Here is a 20,443-nt window from a genome sequence, read left to right as displayed (position 1 = left end):
TGAAGGGCCGTGTTTGCAACACCAGGTTTTATTATAATTTAAAAAAAAAAAACAAAGAGTCGGCGGTCAGGTGAATACCGTTTGAATTTTGTCATAATAAGCCGAGCCAGCTTCGACCGCGTCTTAAACCGTTCTTGCCGAAATAGCCTTAGAGTATCTTTCAATTGTCGAAAGGTTGTTTTTGTAAAAGAATGGACAAGTTTGTAAAGTGTCGAAATAATCCTCCCCGGCCTCAAAATTCATGTGAAATTTGGAAGGGGCCACATTTGCAAAAAATAACCATTTGGTTGCATTTGTCGAACAAAGAAAGGGAGCTGGAATTTTGTTTTTGAGTCTACCAATCTTTTGATTAGAACATGCGGGTTGTTTGATTTTCAAGTTTGCGAGTCATCTTTAAATCCTTGAAACCCAGTTTGTTTCAATATGAAAATTGGAAAAAATAATGTTCATTATTGTTTATCTTTTATTGGTCCGAACTACGCAAGGTTTGATTTATGCGGGGGCATGATACGTAGGCAATCTCCATAAGATTCGACCACAACAAAAAAATAAAAAAATAAGAAAAAAAATTTTGAAAAAAGAGAAAAAAAGAGAAAAGAAAAAAAATGAAAAAATCTAAAGAAAAAGAAAATACAAAATATAATAAAATACAGGGGTTCCCAAAGTACTTCAAAGGGGCAAATAAGCAAGCCGGGATGACGCATGTTGTTTGAAGCAGGGATGACGCATGTTGTTTGAAGCAAAGCATGTTAGAAACGGTTAACTGCCTAGGGGCATTGCATCCTCAATGTGTTGTTATCAAATCTGTTAAACTCTAAACGCTAACAAGTTTGTTGTTTTCCGAATCTCAAACAGTTAGTTGTTAAAGAATTCTGGCAACACACCCTTACCAAACTAGATCCAAAGGACCGATAACAACAAGCATGACTACTTCAGAGAATAGTACCGAGGAAGAAAGGCCGATGAGCCAGTTGTTAAAGGAAGCGATGGAAAAGATAGAAAGGATGGGACTAGAGATGAATGCAATGCAGCTAGCTCTAGCCAAAGCACAAAAGAGCCCTGAGCCACTAGGGCACGTGCCCGAATACCCCCACTCCGGCCCTTCAACAAGCCTCCCAAATCACCGTTGTCTTCAGGAGAGAAGCCCCCATGATTCCCAAGCTCCACCATCCCATCAACCTCTCCCAACACCAAATGTTCCCACTTTTGTGGGACCCACATCAGCCATCTTGCACAGAACGACCAGTGAGCCATTGTTTCAGGCTCACGATACGCAATACTATCCCCCTGAGCCTACATTCCATGCCCCCGAACCACATGCTTACAATCCACACTTGGAGGTACCGGCAGAGATCGAAAAGCCGGTTAAAGCCCCTGAACAGGATGAGGTGTTGAGAAAGTTCAAAAGCCTGGAGCAGTCCTTCAGGAACCTGCACGGTTTGGGCAACCAGGTCAGCGTAGCATACAAAGATCTATGCCCTTTCCCAGACGTCCAACTCCCGGCTGGGTTCAAGATGCCTAAGTTTGATTTATATGAAGGGCACGGTGATCCCATGGCACATTTGCGGGGATTCTGTAGCAAAATGAGAGGGGCAGGCGGCAAGGATGAGCTGCTAATAGCTTATTTCGGCCAGAGTCTGAGCGGATCTGCACTAGAATGGTATACCAGGCAGGATTCCAGTAGGTGGTATACTTGGGATGATCTGGCGCAGGCTTTCGCAGGTCATTTCCAGTACAATCTCGAGATAGTCCCTGACCGTCTCACATTGCTGAGGACTGGAAAGAAGCCTGGGGAAAGTTTTCGTGAGTTTGGTTTCCGCTGGAGAGAACAAGCGGCCAGAGTTGATCCTCCCATGAAAGAGGGAGAAATGGTGGACTACTTCTTGCAAACACTTGATCCAACTTACTTTGGTCACTTGGTGACAACGGTTGGGAAATCCTTCAATGAAGTGGTAAAGATAGGGGTCATGATAGAGGAGGGCCTAAGGTCTGACAAAATCCTAAATTACTCAGCGCTCAAGGCAACGACCCAAGCTATTCAGAGCGGCGCGGGAGGTGTGCTCGAGGTCGCATCAGTCGAAGCAGGTACTGGGTCCAAATTCAGAGGTCCTTCCCCTCACTACCAGCCCAGGCCCAGTCATACAAATTATCCACACACTCCATACAACCTTCCACAACCCTACTACCCACCATTAGAGCCACTCTTTTCAGACCATCATGCCAAGCCTGCCCCCGAGCTCCACATAATCCGCCTCAGTATTATCCTTCGAACAAGGTCCGATCGCAGGGTCAACCATCAGGTCACCCCCGCTGGCGAGAGCCAACACCACGTAATGCATTCTTGCCTTCACATCGTTTCCAAGCACCCAACGACCCTAGAAAACAGGGGCATGGGGGAAAACAAAGGCAAGGAAACAATTTCACGCCAATTGGGGAGTCCTACGCAAGTTTGTTTGAAAAGCTAAAGCTTTCAGGACTGATTGAGCCGCTCCTTGGCTATACTCCAGATCCATATGCAAAAGGGTTCAATCCTGCTGTACGATGCATGTACCACTCTAATGTCCAAGGACATAGCATTGAAGACTGTCGTTCTTTGAAAAAGGAAATCGAAAGAATGATTCAGGAAGGGGCAATTGTGATCGACGACAGTGACAGGGAGCAGGCGAATCATCTTGAGAACTTGTTGATTGATGTTGATAATACTGAAGTTGGGGATGGTCTTGGCAATGTTGATATAGAGCTCAATGGCTAAAATGTCATGCTTTGCAGTTGGAAGATACTCCATTTTGGGTCAGCCGGAGATGCCGTGCTTGGATAGTTGGAAAGACACTCCATTTTGGGTCAACCGGAGAGGATCTTTGATGGTCTATTTTGTTGTCATTTCCGTTGTTCGGATTATTAGGATTGTAATTCGGATTTGTTTTGTGTCAATATCTTTCCGCTTATCTTTCCGTTTTGTCATAGCGGTTTGTTTAAGTTTTGTCCAAGTTGTTTAGGATTTTATTCCGGTTTGCTTTGTTTTTAAAACCATTTGTTCAGTCCAATGCAAAAAATTCAGTCTTTGATTATTCCCAGTCATCTTTCTGTTTAGTCATTATGTCATTTTTATTCAGCACCGATTCTAGTGACATGACATGCGTGCAAGTTTGGGCCTAGCATTTAAAGTTAATCATAAAACCCCGAAAAGGTGATCAGACCATTTAAAGGAAATAAGAACGGTTTGAGATTATTCAGAGCCCGAGTCATGTGGAACTAGGGGCAAGTGAAACACAAAGAAAAACCGTTAAAAGCAAGATTCGCCAAATTGGCATGAGGGCCGTTCAAGATAATGAGGGTGAGAGTGTCACCCAACTGTGCTTTTGAAATGACAAGGAAAAATAAAATGTTTAACATAATTATCAAGTCCAGCACCATCGGAAGAGACTATAAATCTATTGTTTAATTGTGTTGTTTGCACTTGGCATGTTTTTAAAGACTGGAATGACGAAGGTATTTTGTTCTGCTACCTAAACACTTTATTCTTCGTTACCCCTTTTGAGCCTTATTTATTTTCTTTCATACCCCTCGTTCGGAATCAGTAGCAACGAAAAAAAAGAAAGAGAGAAAGAAAGAAAACAACAAAACGAAAAAAAGAGAAAAAAGAGAAAAAGAAAAGAAAGGAAAATGATAACAAAGAAAAAAAAGTCAAATGAAACAGAGGAATTGGGAACTACGTTTGACCTGATTCCCCAAAGAGGATACGTAGGCGCTTCACGGCTCGGTCATAGTTTTGAAAAATGGAAAAATCAATTAAAATATCCCCAAGCAAGAAACTGGGGCAAAGGTCGCGTTTGTTGTAAATAAATCTAATTCCGAAGGTTGTAACTAATAACCCAAAATTAATGTATTTTTTGAGCCTTTTATACCCTTTCTTTCTAGCCTATCCAAAACCCACATTACGGTCCAAAGAAAGACCTTCTGATCAGTCTTCAAAAAGATGCCAAGTCAGACAAATGAAGAGTCTTACCGGCGAACATAACATTCTGTTCCGCAGCAGAAAGGACTCTAATCTCCAACAGAAAGAGTCATACCGGCAACACTCCAAATCCCCCAGCTGGAGAGAGATATAAAACGAGAGAGTCTTATTGGTGAAAACCTTCACAGGCACCATAAGGCGATGAAAGCTGAGAGAAGAACCAAAAATGAGATAGACTTGATAGTGAAAACCCTTCGGGCACTACAAGTCGAATAAGATTAAGATGGGGAATCGCCAATTGAAGATCTTGAAAGATGATTGACGGTAAAGGATAGGCCACATACGCATGTCATGGCCATTAGAGTCGGTATCTGCATTTGATAGGTTTTTATTTATAGTTTCTTTTGTTAAAGAGTCATTTTTTTCCTTAGTCTTTTTTATTATGTTCCCTTTTATCTTTTTCCTTTCATAGAAAAATCCCCAATAGAGTCTGTCTGGTCAGAACAAGTGTGAATTGACTTCAAAATATGCCATCAGCTTTCCAATTATGCCAGATGAGATCTGATTAGTGCACCCAAATGGTATAGTCGTCAAGGAACAAGCGCGAGGCCAATGTCAAAAAGATATCCCCAAAAGGGTGTTGACAAAAAGATTGACAAGTGTCAAGAGGGATACCATCGCCTTTACCAAAAGTTATAAACCTCAAGGCCAAGGCCCATGAACAAAGCAAGGAAAGCAGTGTGCATGATTTGGGGAAATTCATGCTAGACTAAAAGGTCGGGGAAATGCCAGTTTCCGAGCTATTCCATGAAAGAAGAGGGATATCCCCAGCAGGAAGGGATTATCCCCAGCACATAATATCATCCCCAACAAGTTGTGGAGCACAGAGCAAGGAAGAAAGAAAGGGAAAGCCATCCCAGTAGGAGTATCACAACCAACCACCGCGTTTTAAACTAACAAAATTTTGTTTGATTTGAAGCAGGTAACGGAAATGGCATTGATGCCAGAACTGCATGCCAATGGATATTATCAAACTGGGGCAGAAAATTTTCTGGAAGTCAGGTACCCCCAGCTGATAAAATTTTATCCCCCAGCAGGTAAGTAAATAATCCCCCAGCAAGTGTTGAGGTAAGACATTTTCAAGCCTTAAGGATATGTTGGGTTCATCCGCCCTCAAATAGGATATGTTGGGTTCATCCGCCCTCAAATAGGATATGTTGGGTTCATCCGCCCTCAAATAAGGATATTTCGGGTTCATCCGCCCTCAAATAGGATCTGTCGGGTTCATCCGCCCTCAAATAGGATATGTCGGGTTCATCCGCCCTCAAATAGGATATGTCGGGTTCATCCGCCCTCAAATAGGATATGTCGGGTTCATCCGCCCTCAAATAAGGATATGTCGGGTTCATCCGCCCTCAAATAGGATCTGTCGGGTTCATCCGCCCTCAAATAGGATATGTCGGGTTCATCCGCCCTCAAATAGGATATGTCGGGTTCATCCGCCCTCAAATAGGATATGTCGGGTTCATCCGCCCTCAAATAGGATATGTCGGGTTCATCCGCCCTCAAATAGGATATGTCGGGTTCATCCGCCCTCAAATAGGATATGTTGGGTTCATCCGCCCTCGAATAGGATATTTTGGGTTCATCTGCCCTCGAACAGGATATGTTGGGTTAATCCGCCCTCAAACAGGATATTTTGGGTTCATCCGCCCTCGAATAGGATATTTTGGGTTCGTCCGCCCTCGAATAGGATAAAGTTCCCTCCTAGGTTCAGTTTTCACCCATAGGAGATGCATTTCCTCCTAAGTTTAGTTTTACCCATAGGAGATGCATTTCCTCCTAAGTTTAGTTTTCACCCATGAGAGAGGCATTTCCTTCTAAGTTAGTATTGAAGTTGGGAGCCCGCCCATATAACAGAGGCATACATTTCTGTGAATACATTTAAGTTCTAGGTCGCCCACCAGTATAATACGGGAATACATTTTAAGTTCTAGGTCGCCCACCAGTATAATGCGGGAATACATTTAAGTTCTAGGTCGCCCACCAGTATAATGCGGGAATACATTTAAGTTCTAGGTCACCCACCAGTATAATGCGGGAATACATTTAAGTTCTAGGTCGCCCACCAGTATAATGCGGGAATACTTTTAAGTTCTAGGTCGCCCACCAGTATAATGCGGGAATACTTTTAAGTTCTAGGTCGCCCACCAGTATAATGCGGGAATACTTTTAAGTTCTAGGTCGCCCACCAGTATAATGCGGGAATACATTTAAGTTCTAGGTCGCCCACCAGTAAAATGCGGGAATACATTTAAGTTCTAGGTCGCCCACCAGTAAAATGCGGGAATACATTTAAGTTCTAGGTCGCCCACCAGTATAATGCGGGAATACATTTAAGTTCTAGGTCGCCCACCAGTATAATGCGGGAATACATTTAAGTTCTAGGTCGCCCACCAGTAAAATGCGGGAATACATTTAAGTTCTAGGTCGCCCACCAGTAAAATGCGGGAATACTTTTAAGTTCTAGGTCGCCCACCAGTATAATGCGGGAATACTTTTAAGTTCTAGGTCGCCCACCAGTATAATGCGGGAATACTTTTAAGTTCTAGGTCGCCCACCAGTATAATGCGGGAATACTTTTAAGTTCTAGGTCGCCCACCAGTATAATGCGGGAATACTTTTAAGTTCTAGGTCGCCCACCAGTATAATGCGGGAATACATTTAAGTTCTAGGTCGCCCACCAGTATAATGCGGGAATACTTTTAAGTTCTAGGTCGCCCACCAGTATAATGCGGGAATACTTTTAAGTTCTAGGTCGCCCACCAGTATAATGCGGGAATACTTTTAAGTTCTAGGTCGCCCACCAGTATACTGCCGGTTGTCGAAAATTTTCTCGGAAGAACGAGGAAGCAATTTTAATACTTTTAAGTTCTAGGTCGCCCACCAGTATAATGCGGGAATACTTTTAAGTTCTAGGTCGCCCACCAGTATAATGCGGGAATACTTTTAAGTTCTAGGTCGCCCACCAGTATAATGCGGGAATACTTTTAAGTTCTAGGTCGCCCACCAGTATAATGCGGGAATACTTTTAAGTTCTAGGTCGCCCACCAGTATAATGCGGGAATACATTTATGTTCTAGGTCGCCCACCAGTATAATGCGGGAATACATTTATGATCGAGGTGCACTTCCTAGTTTGAGTCATTGAGGTTTTATTTTAGTAGACGCATTTGCTAACAAAAGTTTTTGTTTTACTCGTAGGAGATGCACATCCTAGCCTAGTCTTTAGTTTACTCATCATTGCATCAGTAGTATAAATGAGTTACAATTTTGCTAACGACTCACGAATCTTCCCATCACAAACTGGGTTAGGAAATTTTATTTGTTTTGTTTGTTTTGGTTGTCAGGGACCCGCCTGTAGAACGGAGGTTGTTGTATGTCGAAGAAAAGAAAGTAATCAGGCGTCCACCTGGAGAACAAGGACAAAGAAAAGAAGTAATTAGGCGTCCACCTGGAGAACGAGGACAAAGAAAAGAAGTAATCAGGCGTCCACCTGGAGAACGAGGACAAAGAAAAGAAGTAATCAGGCGTCCACCTGGAGAATAAGGACAAAGAAAAGAAGTAATCAGGCGTCCACCTGGAGAACAAGGACAAAGAAAAAAGAAATCAGGCGTCCACCGGGAGAACAAGGACAAAGAAAAGAAATAGAAATCATGCACCCACCTGGAGAATAAGGGAATACAATTGAAGTATTGAAGTCAAAAACCCGCTCACATGAGAAAGGAGCACACTTAGAATCAATAAAGCAGAAGGCTACAACAGAAGTCCCCAACATTCAACCAAGTTAGAAATAGTAGAAGCTCGCCTCAAGAATGCGAGTCAACAGTCTGGGATGATCAACAAAAGCTGGTCACAGAAACAAAAACAAGGGGAGAAAAGAGGGGAAAAGAACCCAAAGTACGGAAGCGGAGAACAGATGCGGTCTGCTCAAGAACTAGCACCTACAACTAGCAGTATCAAGGTTCAAATCTGAAGTCTGTATGAAGCACCATTCAAGACTCAAGACCAAGTTTCAGAAGACTTACAGATAGGAATCCCTGTAACTAGTAGCTGATAGGCTTAGTTAGTCTTTTTCAATTTTCATTTTGTTGTAATGACAGGACCGCGGACCGGAACCTCAACGGAACGGCACCTCGATCGGCTCTTCACCTCGGTACACTTTACCATATCTCTCATTTCCGAACTACACGTGGCCTGATTCCTGTATAACCAAGGATATGTAGGCAGCTCAGATACCAGGGCTCGGTCACATCCCCTTCTTTTTTTCCCTAGTGTGGTCCCTCCAAATAATGATCGGGTCAAAAACACGTCTAGTCGTTCTTTGTCGGAAAACTCTTCGTGTTTCCAGTCAAAGAGGGGCAGCTGTAAGCACGTGATTTTTGACCCTCCCCGAGGATTTTCACATTTTGTTAGCATAAATATGTAATTGGGTCTAATATAGTCATTTTAACTATTTTACTTTATTTCGTTGCAAAAAGAAAAAATCACAAAAATACATATATAAATTTTAGTTTATGTATTTCTCATAAACTTGAAAAAATACAAAAATTGTACTTTATTTTGGTACTTTATATAAATTCGAAAATTACAAAAAATATAGTTCTATTAATGTTTGCAGTCATTATAATTTTGAAAAAATACAAAAAATATTACTTCATATTTTATCTTTACATATAAAAACGAAAATTACAAAAATAGTTTTAGTAATATTTTGTAGCTATTTTAAATCTTGAAAAAATATTTAAAAAAAGATATAGTTTTGTTTAAATACTAGTCTTATTTTTGGTAGTTATTTTGCTTACATAGGACTAGTTAAGCAACGTTTTCCTATTTCTCGGGTCCGGGCAAAAGAATAATATTCGGGTTCAAACTACCCGGTTTTAGGCCTAATTTCGGACCTAGCCCATAATAAACCGAGTCCAGGACACATGGGGAACCCCACCACGCGTGGGGGACACAAACCTTGAACCCCACCACGCGTGGGGCTCATTTTTCTGGGCATTGTGTATCAAATACACGGACAAGGCCAAAGCATGGGAGGACTTTTGAATTTTTGAAGGGGGGAAGTACTGTTCACGCTTCTTCTTCTTAAAGAAGAAGAAGCAAAAACCCTAGCGAAAGAAAACCAGCAAAACCACCTAAACACCCACCTCCTTTCACCGTCGTCACTATTCGCCATCGTCTTCCCCGGTCGCAGCCCCACTCCCCCGACGCCATAAACACCACCTCCATCAACGCCTGAACCACCGGCAATCCACCACTGCTGCCTCACGTTCTTCACCACCAAACGACCACCCTCCTCCTCCTAGCTCCATCACCTCATCGCCAAACACCTACCCAGACCACCACCAAACCCTGCCTTTATCCAAACCAGTCCAAGGAAAACCCTAGCGAACGACCACACCATCCCTTCCGGCAGCCCCACAAACCCGTCGACCTACTGTCACAACCAATCAGGCCCGTCACCTTCCCCAGCACCCCTACACCCTACTGTCCAAACCAACGTCACAACCAGCAACCCCCGTCAGCAGTCTCCCTCCCGTCATAGCCTCGCCAGTCGACGACCAAACAGCCCGTCGCACGCTCCACCGTGAACCACCGTAGTTGCTCCTTCCTCAAGACAAACGACCCACCACCACTGCTTCAGTTGTTCTGTCCAAAACACGACAACCAATCAGCCATGTTATCGCTGTTCTTTCACTGTCGTCGTGCAGTCCGTTGAGGTCGTCTTTGTTCGTCGAGGTCCGGCGCGTCGAGTTTGTTCGTTGAAGTCGATGTTGAGGTTTGGTCCATGGCTCTATGCGTTTCTGTTTATTCAGGTTAGTAAACCTCGATGTATTGGATAAAGAAATTTTACGTTCAATGTTCGAAGATGCAATATATCAATTGATATGATAATTTTCTGCTTATGTTTCACCGTATGCATTTTAGTTCATTTTTGTGTTATGTTATTATTGTTTACTTGATGTCATTTGATTTAGTTGTATTAGTAGTCCTAAGACACAGTTTGACGTTGATTCGCTCGTCCCTTTATTGTCTTAGTTTATTTGGGCAAAATTAGTATTAGTACCTGTTGTTACTACGCCCGAAACACTCATTCGCTTAACTTCTTTTATTAAATCCAACAAGTTATGAGATTTTAGTTGTAAAGAAGCTGTCAGGTTTAGTATGGTTAAAGGCATAAAAACGGCATCCTTTAAAAATAAAAATAAATAAATAAATAAAAAATGAGACGAGCCTCGCCAAATAAAAGAGACAAATTGCTGGGCCCTCACAAAATATATGTATTAAATACTTAGATTCCGGGACGGGTCGTTTAGCAAATTTCACGGCCCTCCAAAAAAAATAATGCGCTAGTTGCTTTAGGCGCGCCTTTAATAATGTTATCTCCCTAAACTCGGGTGCACATTTATGTGACCCAAATCCAAATCTCAACGAAATCGAAATGTGTCTCTAATCACGGGTACATTGACTGTGACGTGGTATGAGATGCATTTCCATGACGTTGCAAATTCTTTTAATAATAAATGGGGCGAGCCTCGCCGAATAAAAATACAAATTGCGGGGCCCTCAGTAAATACTTGTTTAAAATTACTTAGAATTCAGGAGGGTCGTTTAGCGAATTTCACGGCCTCCGCAAAATAATAACGCGATAGTCTCTTTAGGCGCGTGTTTAATAATTTACTTTCTTAAGCTTGGGTGTGCATTTCATGCGACCCAAATCCAAATCTCAAAACATCAAATAAAATGCGTTCCGGATTGTGGGTGCATTTCATGTGACGCAGTCCAAAGACGTGTTTAAGCGATGTTCACATTCTTGTAAAAACAATAATAATAAAGCGGTTAAAAGTTAAAATTGGCACATTGGTTCATAATTGTATTTAAAATCATATAAATAAGCCGAATATGACAGTTGAGCGACCGTGCCAGAACCACGGAACTCGGGAATGCCTAACACCTTCTCCCGGGTTAACAGAATTCCTTATCCGGATTTCTGGTACGCATACTGTAATATGGAGTCATTATTTCCCTCGATTCGGGATTAAAATTGGTGACTTGGGACACCCTAAACCTCCCAAGTGGCGACTCTGAAATAAATAAACCAATCCCGTCTCGATTGTCCTTTAATTGGAAAAACTCCCTTGCGCCCTCGCGGGTGCGGAAAAAGGAGGTGTGACAAGCGCTAAATCTAAGAATCACCCCCTAAAACCAATTGAATCAAACTTATGAACTTCAAGTTCATAATTTTCCTCTAACGAGTCGAAACGCCCTTAAACTACTCGGATTGACACCAAATTTTGTGGGCAAATCTTAAATGTTATATTGGACATGTACTGGGCTCTAGAACCAACATACGAGCCAGATACCAATATGATCAATCATTAATTAGTTTCTTTAAATCCTTAGAATTTCAATTTAACAATTTCTAATAAAAATTCATTACTCAGTCTAGGGACCTCGGAATTCAATTCTGGGCATACGCCTAGGTCCCATATTTACTTACGGACCCTTTGGGACCATCAAAACACGAATCTGGGTCCGTTTGCTAAAAATATTTACCAAAGTTAAACTTAGCCTTTTAAGAAAATCTTAAGGAATAAAATGAGCATATTTCAACCCAAATTCCTCCAATTCCCGAACCAACCATCCCCGCGGGTCGTAAATTAGTTAAAGCAAGTGCAGGAAGTTTTATTTAGGGGGACGGGGTTGTAAAAGGTGAAACGACCAGTCGGGTCGTTACAAGGAACGTACCTCCCCTTAAGTAACGTACTTCACTTTTTAGTGTAAGGTAAGCGTAGATTTAGGCCCTACATTTTCTCTAATTTGTTAATATTAATTATCAATATAAACTTATTAGGTTACCACTACAATACTATATCATAACAAACGCTCCATATTCCCCAAAAATAGGTACTAGCCGTAATATATATATATATATATATATATATATATATATATATATATATATATATATATATATAGTACAACCATAATTTTAACGTACTATAGGTGAAGCCGTCAAGCTATTCATTATATACAGTATTGGAAGATAGTATGTGGTATGTGGTGGATATGTGACAGTTTTAGCATATATATGCTGGGAGTATATTGTATATTGTGGGCATTACTACGAAATACTTTTGAGGAACCTTTGGAAGCATCTACTTCGTCTCTATTAACAACTAGAACTTGACTCCTTTTCTATGTCTAATCCAAACAGAAATCATTATCATCATCATCGTTAAACTCTAAAGATTTACGATTGCAAATTAGAATGAGGGTGATGGCGGGTTGAGAATAACTTGGTTCTTTTAAAAGATGATTCTAAAATTTCTTCAATACAAACAATGTCTCTACTACCACCGTCCATGATTTTCGGAGCAATATGTTTTTTATGAAAATCAGCACCTACACAGATGTATTATACTGATACAGAATGGAGAAATCACGTAGAAAGGGGATATACGTTATGAAATCATGGAGTATCTTTTACTTGAGAAATTTTGTAAAAATTGATAGTGATAGATACGTGAGAAACACAAAGAGATATTTTAAGTGAGAGAGTGTTGGCCCAAGTAAAGGTAAGTTTTGAAGACTGACAAAGGAACTCAGACATGGACCGGGTCCATCCTAGTAAAGCACAAATATGGTCAACTCAAGCATGTGAGATACACGTGAAGGAGATTCCTAACTTACTAGAAATGATATCTCCTGATCCTGATCGAAAAGGTTGCATATTGGATAAGGAGAAAGAATCCTTAGTCAAAGAGAACACGGCTTAAGAGAAGGATAGAGTTAGAGGTTGAGATCAACTAGAACTCTTCCACCAAGGAAGAGTAGCATCAGAATTCTAGTCAATCTCTATTTACTAACTCCGTAAATATCAGTGTTGTTCTCTTTTACAGGTAACACACATAAGCAAAAGTTAAACGTGAATTGAGAGCAAAATAGCAAGGCAATTTTGCAAGCAATTTGTTTGTGATTCAAGTGTGCAAACCTGAAGCTACTTGAACCAGTTCCAAGTGTCTGTCTTTTATTTCTAGTTCAATTGTAGTAGGTGTTTTCATATTGTACCTTTCAGCTTATCTAGAAGCAATTGTATTAAGTACTCAGAGTTTTAAAGTTAGAGTTAACTTGACGTTGACGCAATAGTTGAGGCTGTGTGCTACAACGGGATTAAAGTTAATCCTATGTTACAAAAGAGTTTTGTAAATGCAGTTTTTTGGCTAAGTGATTTTAGTGGAGAGTTTGGGAAAATCCTACTGGAAAGTAGGTCGTGGGTTTTTCACCTTTTGAGCCAGGTATTTTCTTCGTAAAATCTCCGCGTTCTTTAATTTTTGTACTCATTATTCTGTAACAGCAGTAGTTGGAACACATAGAAGAACCAAGCCCTTCTATAATCAGGTTAAGCAAAAAATTGAACACAACACAAATCACCCCCCTCTTGTGTGGTATTGAAGTATAAAACATCTAAGAGAATATCACCGAGGCATTTTAGGAATTAAAAAGGTATGATTTAAAAAAAAAGTTGTACTAAAAGTAATTTTATTAAAGCAGTTGTAGAAAATATAAATAAGTTTTAAAGAGTTGTATTCTATGTAAATTCCTCTAAAAATAAGGTAACTTCCCCTATTTACCGGGAATGTCATTAGATCCTTAGAGGAACGTACCTCCCCTTAAGTAACGTACTTTACTTTTCAGTGTACGGTAAGCGTAGATTTAGGCCCTAAATATTCTCTAATTTGTTAATATTAATTATCAATATAAACTTATTAGGTTACCACTACAATACTACCTCATAACAAACGCTTCATATTCCCCAAAAATAGGTAATAGCCGGTATATATATTGTACAACCATAATTTTAACGTATTACAGGTGAAGCCGTCATATACAGTATTGGAAGATGGTATGCGATATGTGGTGGATATGTGGTAGTTTTAGCATATATATGCTGGGAGTATACTGTATATTATGGGCATTACTACGAAATACCTTTGAGGAACCTTTAGAAGCATCTACTCCATCTCTATTAATAGCTAGAACTTGACTCTTTTTCTATATCTAATCCAAACAGAAATCATCATCATCATCGTCAAACACTAAAGTTTTACTGTTGCAAATTAGAATGAGGATGATGGCGGATTGAGAACAGCTTGGTTCTTTCAAAAGATGATTATGAAATTTCTTCAATACAAACAATATCTCTATTACCACATCCATGATTTTCGGAGCAATATGTTTTCTATGAAAATAGGCCCCTACATAGATATATTATATTGATACATAATGGAGAAATCACGCAGAAATGGGATATACGTTATGAAATCATGGAGTATCTTTTACTTAGAGAAATTGTGGGAAAATTGATAGTGATAAATACGTGAGAAACACAAAGAGATATTTTAAGTGAGAGAGTGTTGGCCCAAGTAAAGGTGAGTTTTGAAGACTGACAAAGGAACTCAGATATGGATCAGGTCCATCCTAGTGAAGCACAGATATGGTCAACTCAAGCATGTGAAATGCAAGTGAAGGAGATAAACCTAACTTACCAGAAATGATATCACCCGGTCCTGAAAAAAAATGTTGCATATTGGATAAGGAGAAAGAATCCTTACTCAAAGAGAACACGACTTAAGAGAAGGATAGAGTTAGAGGTTGAGATCAACTAGAACTCTTCCGCCAAGGAAGAGTAGCATCAGAAATCTAGTCAATCTCTATTTACTAACTCCACAAATATCAGTGTTGTTCTCTTTTACAGGTAGCACACATAAGCAGAAGTTAAATGTGAATTGAGAGCAAATAGCAAGGAATTTTGCAAGCAATTTGTGTGTGATTCAAGCGTGCAAACCTAAAGCTACCTGAATCAGTTCCAAGTGTCTGTCTTTTATTTCTAGTTCAATTGTAGTAGGTGCGTTCATATTGTACCTTTCAGCTTATCTAGAAACAATTGTATTAGGTACTCTGAGTTTTCAAGTTAGAGTTAACTTGAAGTTGTCGCAATAGGCGTGTGCTACAACGGGATTAAAGTTAATCCTAGGTTTACAAAAGAGTTTTGTAAATGTCGTTTTTGGCTCAGTGATTTTAGTGGAGAGTTTGGAAAAAACCTACTGGAAAATAGGTCGTGGTTTTTTCACCTTTGAGCCAAGTATTTTCCACGTAAAATCTCTATGTTTTTAAATTTCTGTACTTATTATTCCGCAACAGTAGTAGTTGTAACACATAGAAGAACCAGACCCTTCTATAATCAGGTTAAGCAAAAAATTGGACACCATACAAATCACCCACCTCTTGTGTGGCATTGAAGTATAAAACATCAAAGATAATATCACGGAGAGCTTTTAGGAATTAAAAAGGTATGATTTTAAAAAAAAGTTGTACTAAAAGTAATTTTATTAAAACAGTTGTAAAAAATATAAATAAGTTTTTAAAGAGTTGTATTCTATGTAAATTCCTCGAAGGGAGAAAAAAGAAAATTTACTTTCACTATTTCACTGCTGCCACAGCCTCAATGACACTTGCTATTTGGTCCTGAATTTTCAATTTTTCAGGACGCAAGATTCTGAAGGTTTTTTTTTTTTTTTCACCCTATGAAAATTCCACAAATTATGTCGGCCATATGTCTTGCACTCACCGTTCAGGTGAGAGTGGCATATTTAGCCAACCGACCCTTTTTGGTCAAGTTAAGATTTTTAATTTGAATTTTCTAGACAAAATAAGTACGGGCCATAATTTCCCTTCAACTTCGCTAATAATTCGGCAATTCAAGTCAGTCAGCGAGTTATATTTTTCTCTTCAAAATTACTAGTTTCATTGAAACGTAAAGTTAACGGCAACCGGAGGAAAAATATGATATCGGACTTGAAGCTCATCCGCCAGCTACGGGATTTCCTAAGTACATCGGACCTCAACACGATAAAAACCTCTATCGTTGGGTGGAAACTGGAGGAAGATTTTGGAATTGACTTGTCCCACAATCTGCGGAAGTGAAATCGGAAGCAAGTTATATGGAGAAGAAGTAGGCTGTTTTAATGTATATCAAACTTTTTGCATGTATGTATGTCCATTGGATGTGCCATTGCAATTTTAATTTCTGTGATCATGTTTGAGTTAACTTAATCAATACTCTATCTGTTCCCCGTTATGTGACATTTTTTTTTTTGCTGACCAACATTTCGAATTTATTTTTCGTCATCAAGAAATGCTAACTTATAGTAATTTCACTATAGTTTTTTGAATATTTAAATTTAAATTTTGAAATATTTAATTGATATAATATAATTTAACACAAAGATTAGTCAAATTGACTTTCGAAGTGAATAATGTCATATAAATTGGAACGGAGAGTACAATTATGCTTCTCCTTGCTTAAATTGGCATTCTTAACTTCACGCATGAAATTTTTAGTAAAACTTTCTCACATAGTACCTCCTGTACGTTTCCGGCAATTAAAATATCAAATGAGTTTTTTTTCTTTCAAATAAGTAAAATATTAGATGAGGTTTTCTGCTGTAGTTCTTCATCTTGTTTACGCATAAATCATGTTATCGTGCATAGATATATCTAGCAGATGCCTTATGCGTAGTGTAGGCTATCCTGGTTGAACTGACGATGGTTTACACCTTATTAGGTCTGGTAAGAAGAATGTAAGTGGCGAAAAGAGTGGTGGCGGATTTAGCAAAGTATGTAGCCTTTCTCCACAACTTCAGAAGTTTACTGGGAAGCAGAATTAGCAAGTACAGAGGTTCACAAATTCATGATGCTTCTTTCTCTTTTTTCCTTCTCTAAACCCCTGTCGCCATTGGTATTACCGCGTGCAACTGACCTTTTATTTGTTTAATGAAGGTAGTGAAGAAATTGTGGAACTATAATCGCGAAAATAATTTGCAAGATCCAGCAAATAGACGGATTATAAACTGTGATGGCAAAATCTGTGAGCTTTTTAGTGTGGATAAACTGGACATTTTCCAAATGAACAAAGCCCTAGCTAAACATATCTGGCCTTTGGATTCTGATGGTGGTAATGGAAACTCTTCTCTTCTTAGGCCTTAAAATTTAATATCCGCTTTTAGTGCTGACTTCTTGATGTTATTTATAATTCATGCATTTTGCTTGTCCAGTATACTTAACTACGAATTGATTTCCATAGTAACAGCTTTTGGCGTCTGGAAATTCCGTAGAAAAGAAAAAGCGACAGAACAGGAAGAGGATGAAGGCAATAACTCCACGTAAAGTATACTTGGACAATGTTATGTCTTTTGCAGTTCTGAAATTTGTCTGCTTATTAATGCCTCGCCAAAACAATTGCTAAGAACTCGCGCGCTTAATCTCTTAGATATCCCCTGGTAGTGTTTGTAACGACATTTCTTAAACCTGCTTTATCTCATTATAGATTCAGATGAACCAATGAGAAAGGAAAAGCGGCACAATTCAGGAATTCTTGCTTTCTCATGCTCTGGTTAAGTTTCTTGGTACAGGAGAGACTGAATTGCCACGGTCCAACGTTGTTAAGTAACTTGCAGGTAGTCGTCAATTCTAGGTATTGGTTCTGTTCTATCTCCTTTGGAGCAATCCCATTTATTCTCTCTCCTCTCTCTGAATTCTGAATTTTGAAAACTAACCTAAAGGACGACATAGTGTGTCTATGATTGACAATCTTATACTTCTTGCTTTTGAAAGATTTTCTTGAAAGCTTGGCATCCTCGTAACGTGTCGATCTTTCTGGTCCGAGCCGAATTTCATTCTGTTGGGCAATCAGCAATGCATTAATTCTTGAATCCTGCTTGGTTTAGGCAGGTAATTTTTGAGAGTTTTTTAAAGGTTCTCACTAGCAATACATTGCGACACATAGGACTTCTACATACATACTGTGGCTCCGACTTACATGACGCCAGTATATAAATGTCCACTATTATTTGGTCAAAGGTTCTTAACTGCGAAATAATCAGTTTATCCGAAAAAGTTTCCGGAGAAACCATTGTTTTAAATTCAAAAAGACTTTTCGATCGGAAGTTGTATTTTTAGGTCTACTCGAGGAGAACTGTATTTTTTAATTTATTTCCCCCAGGGGAGGTGTTTATCTTTTCCTGTATTTTATTTGGTATGAGTGTAGGGGAAGTAAAAAGCCTTTTGCTTTATGATTTCTGTCCAATTTTGTTTACTGCTGCTCGTCCTTTCTAATCAACAAGGGAATAAGTAAGCCTTGATGACTTGATCTTTACTTCAGCTCCTGCTGCTTTCCCGCACTACTCCAACAAAACGTAGTTTTCCTGCAAAAATATTTAAGGCCATCTTTTATCATAAGACTAAGGTAGCAGGAGCTAAATTATAGTATGGGTTGCTTCCCTTTGTTTATCAAAGATTGCGGGGGTTTTAAACTAGTATTAATTATCTTTCAAACCCCCACAAATTAAAAATTCATTTTGTGGCGGTTGTTATAGAGGTTTTAAAAATCCGCCGGAATAATGCTCGTGGCACAGGTAACTGCGGCACTCTAGAAACCGCCACAATTCTTTTTGTGGGAGTCAAACCCCGTCACAATTTGACCAAAAAACTCCCACAAAGTAACTGGTTTCTTGTAGTGTAAAGCAGGTTTAGAAATCGCAAAATTCTAAACAATGAAACCGGACATGCTTGCTTGCATTCCCCCACATTAATTACTCTTGATCAACCTCCTCATTACCCCGTTATCCTTGTTAAAAGCAGTTAAATCTACTGGAAAAAATATTTTTCTGAATCCACATTCAGTGTAGACATCTCGGTAGTTGCTTATGTACTTTGTTTATGCTTGGCTTGCATTAGCTGTTTATTCTATGAGAAACTTTGTTGGTCATTTGGAGTATTAGGTACATGAACATACTGTTTTTCCCAGAGGCAAAATGCATTGTTTTAGACCGTGAAGTTCTCCTGGATTGAGTTATAGATAGCTACAAAGCAGGTTAAATGACGAAACAGTTCATTTTCTTGCATCCTAGTATAGTTGAATGAAGCAAAAACGGGCAGCCCGGTGCACTAAGCTTCCGTTATGCGTGGGGTTCGGGGAAGGGTCGGACCACAATATCTATTGTACGCAACCTTATCCTGCATTTCTGCAAGAGGTTGTTTCCACAGTTCGAACCCGTGACCTGCTGGTCACAAAGGCAACAACTTTACCAGTTACGCCAAGACTCCCCTTCTATAGCTGAATGAAGCACAACCTCAAAATCCTCCTCCTAGGACAGACCCTTCAACTAGGCAGAAGCGGACCCAGGATTTGAAAGTCGGGGGTGCACTTTTGGATTCAACCAAAATCTGCTTTAGTTTGTATATAGGGTGCTCACTATTGATATATCACTATTTTCTAATGATATATACATGTATACATAGATGTTTTGCCGAACTTTATGGGTGCCGGTAACCCCTCTCAGTATAGCATAGGTCCGTCTCCGGAACTAGGTGGTTTCATTAATATTTAAGTGCATCACTTCCCAGCTAGGCCAAACCCAAACACTAGTCTTTGCTTCTAGAAGTAACTCAAGACGAGCACATATATACCTTGGATATCAGCTCTCTGTAAACTGAATGATATTGACATCTGTTGATACCCAACTTTTTCAGCGCGCATTATATGGTGGGGATTGTTGTGTGGGCAAGGGTTCATTGCGACATTTGGTTGTGTGATGCCTGTTGCATCGTCAGCTTCAATAATATTTGAACTTTCTGTTCTTCTCTGATTGGCTCACTGTTTTCTTTCTTGACCTTGAAGGATCCATCTGATAAGAGGATAATAACATGTGATGAGAAGTTGAAAGAACTGTTTCATGTTGGCAGCTTCACTGGATTCGAAGTAGCAAAACTACTTGCTGCACATTTTATAAAGACAGAATAATGAGTTGGTTGTGCATCATACACGTCATAGCTCAATGGATTTGAAAATTCTTCGTTGAGCTCTAACCTAGATACTAACTCCTTTGATTATCCTTCGTGTTGATAAGTACTGTCTTCTCCAGCTTGTGCCGTGTCTTCTCATGTGAGAAAAAAGCTCCACGTTTCACTAAGTTAGGACTCATATCTTCTGTGAAAAATATGAATATTCGTAATTTTAATTTACATTTAAATGTCATGTTTATGTTGTTCCATTTTGAAGGATATTCAGTTGTACTTGATCCAATATATTTTCCAATTAGCCTGTGTATGATTCTGAGAGAGTTGCAAATTTTCTGCTAACAAATGCATAATTCAACTATTGAATGCCACTTGCTAGACTAGGTGCAACTATTGCCCGTGGGCGTGGATAAGTTTCAGTCAATGGTGTTATTGTTCCTTGCCTAAAGTCAAAATTGGTGGTTCAGATTGACTCCGTTTTAAAAGCAGATTAACACTCGTCAACTTTTTAAGTCTAGCATCCATACAATTTTGCTAGCTTTTACGCATTTTGACTATTCCA

At 39.6% G+C, this 20,443-nt stretch overlaps 1 long non-coding RNA gene across 4 annotated transcripts; it reads left to right on the top strand.

The window, feature by feature from the left end:
* The first annotated feature begins 15,743 nt into the window (after positions 1-15,743).
* On the top strand, positions 15,744-20,108 carry LOC104213632 (uncharacterized). 4 transcript variants are annotated; one of them, XR_011405091.1, is made up of 5 exons: positions 15,744-16,071; positions 16,649-16,762; positions 16,864-17,557; positions 17,698-17,814; positions 19,763-20,108. It is a non-coding gene; the product is annotated as an uncharacterized lncRNA (long non-coding RNA). The 4 variants fall into 4 exon arrangements; XR_011405092.1 differs by lacking the exon at positions 17,698-17,814; XR_011405093.1 differs by lacking the exon at positions 19,763-20,108 and having other exon boundaries at positions 15,744-16,036; positions 17,698-18,499.
* Positions 20,109-20,443: the final 335 nt, after the last annotated feature.

The sequence above is a fragment of the Nicotiana sylvestris genome, chromosome 2, assembly GCF_000393655.2.
Source record: "Nicotiana sylvestris chromosome 2, ASM39365v2, whole genome shotgun sequence".
Lineage (NCBI taxonomy): Eukaryota > Viridiplantae > Streptophyta > Magnoliopsida > Solanales > Solanaceae > Nicotiana > Nicotiana sylvestris.
This window is presented reverse-complemented; position numbering and strand designations above follow the sequence as displayed.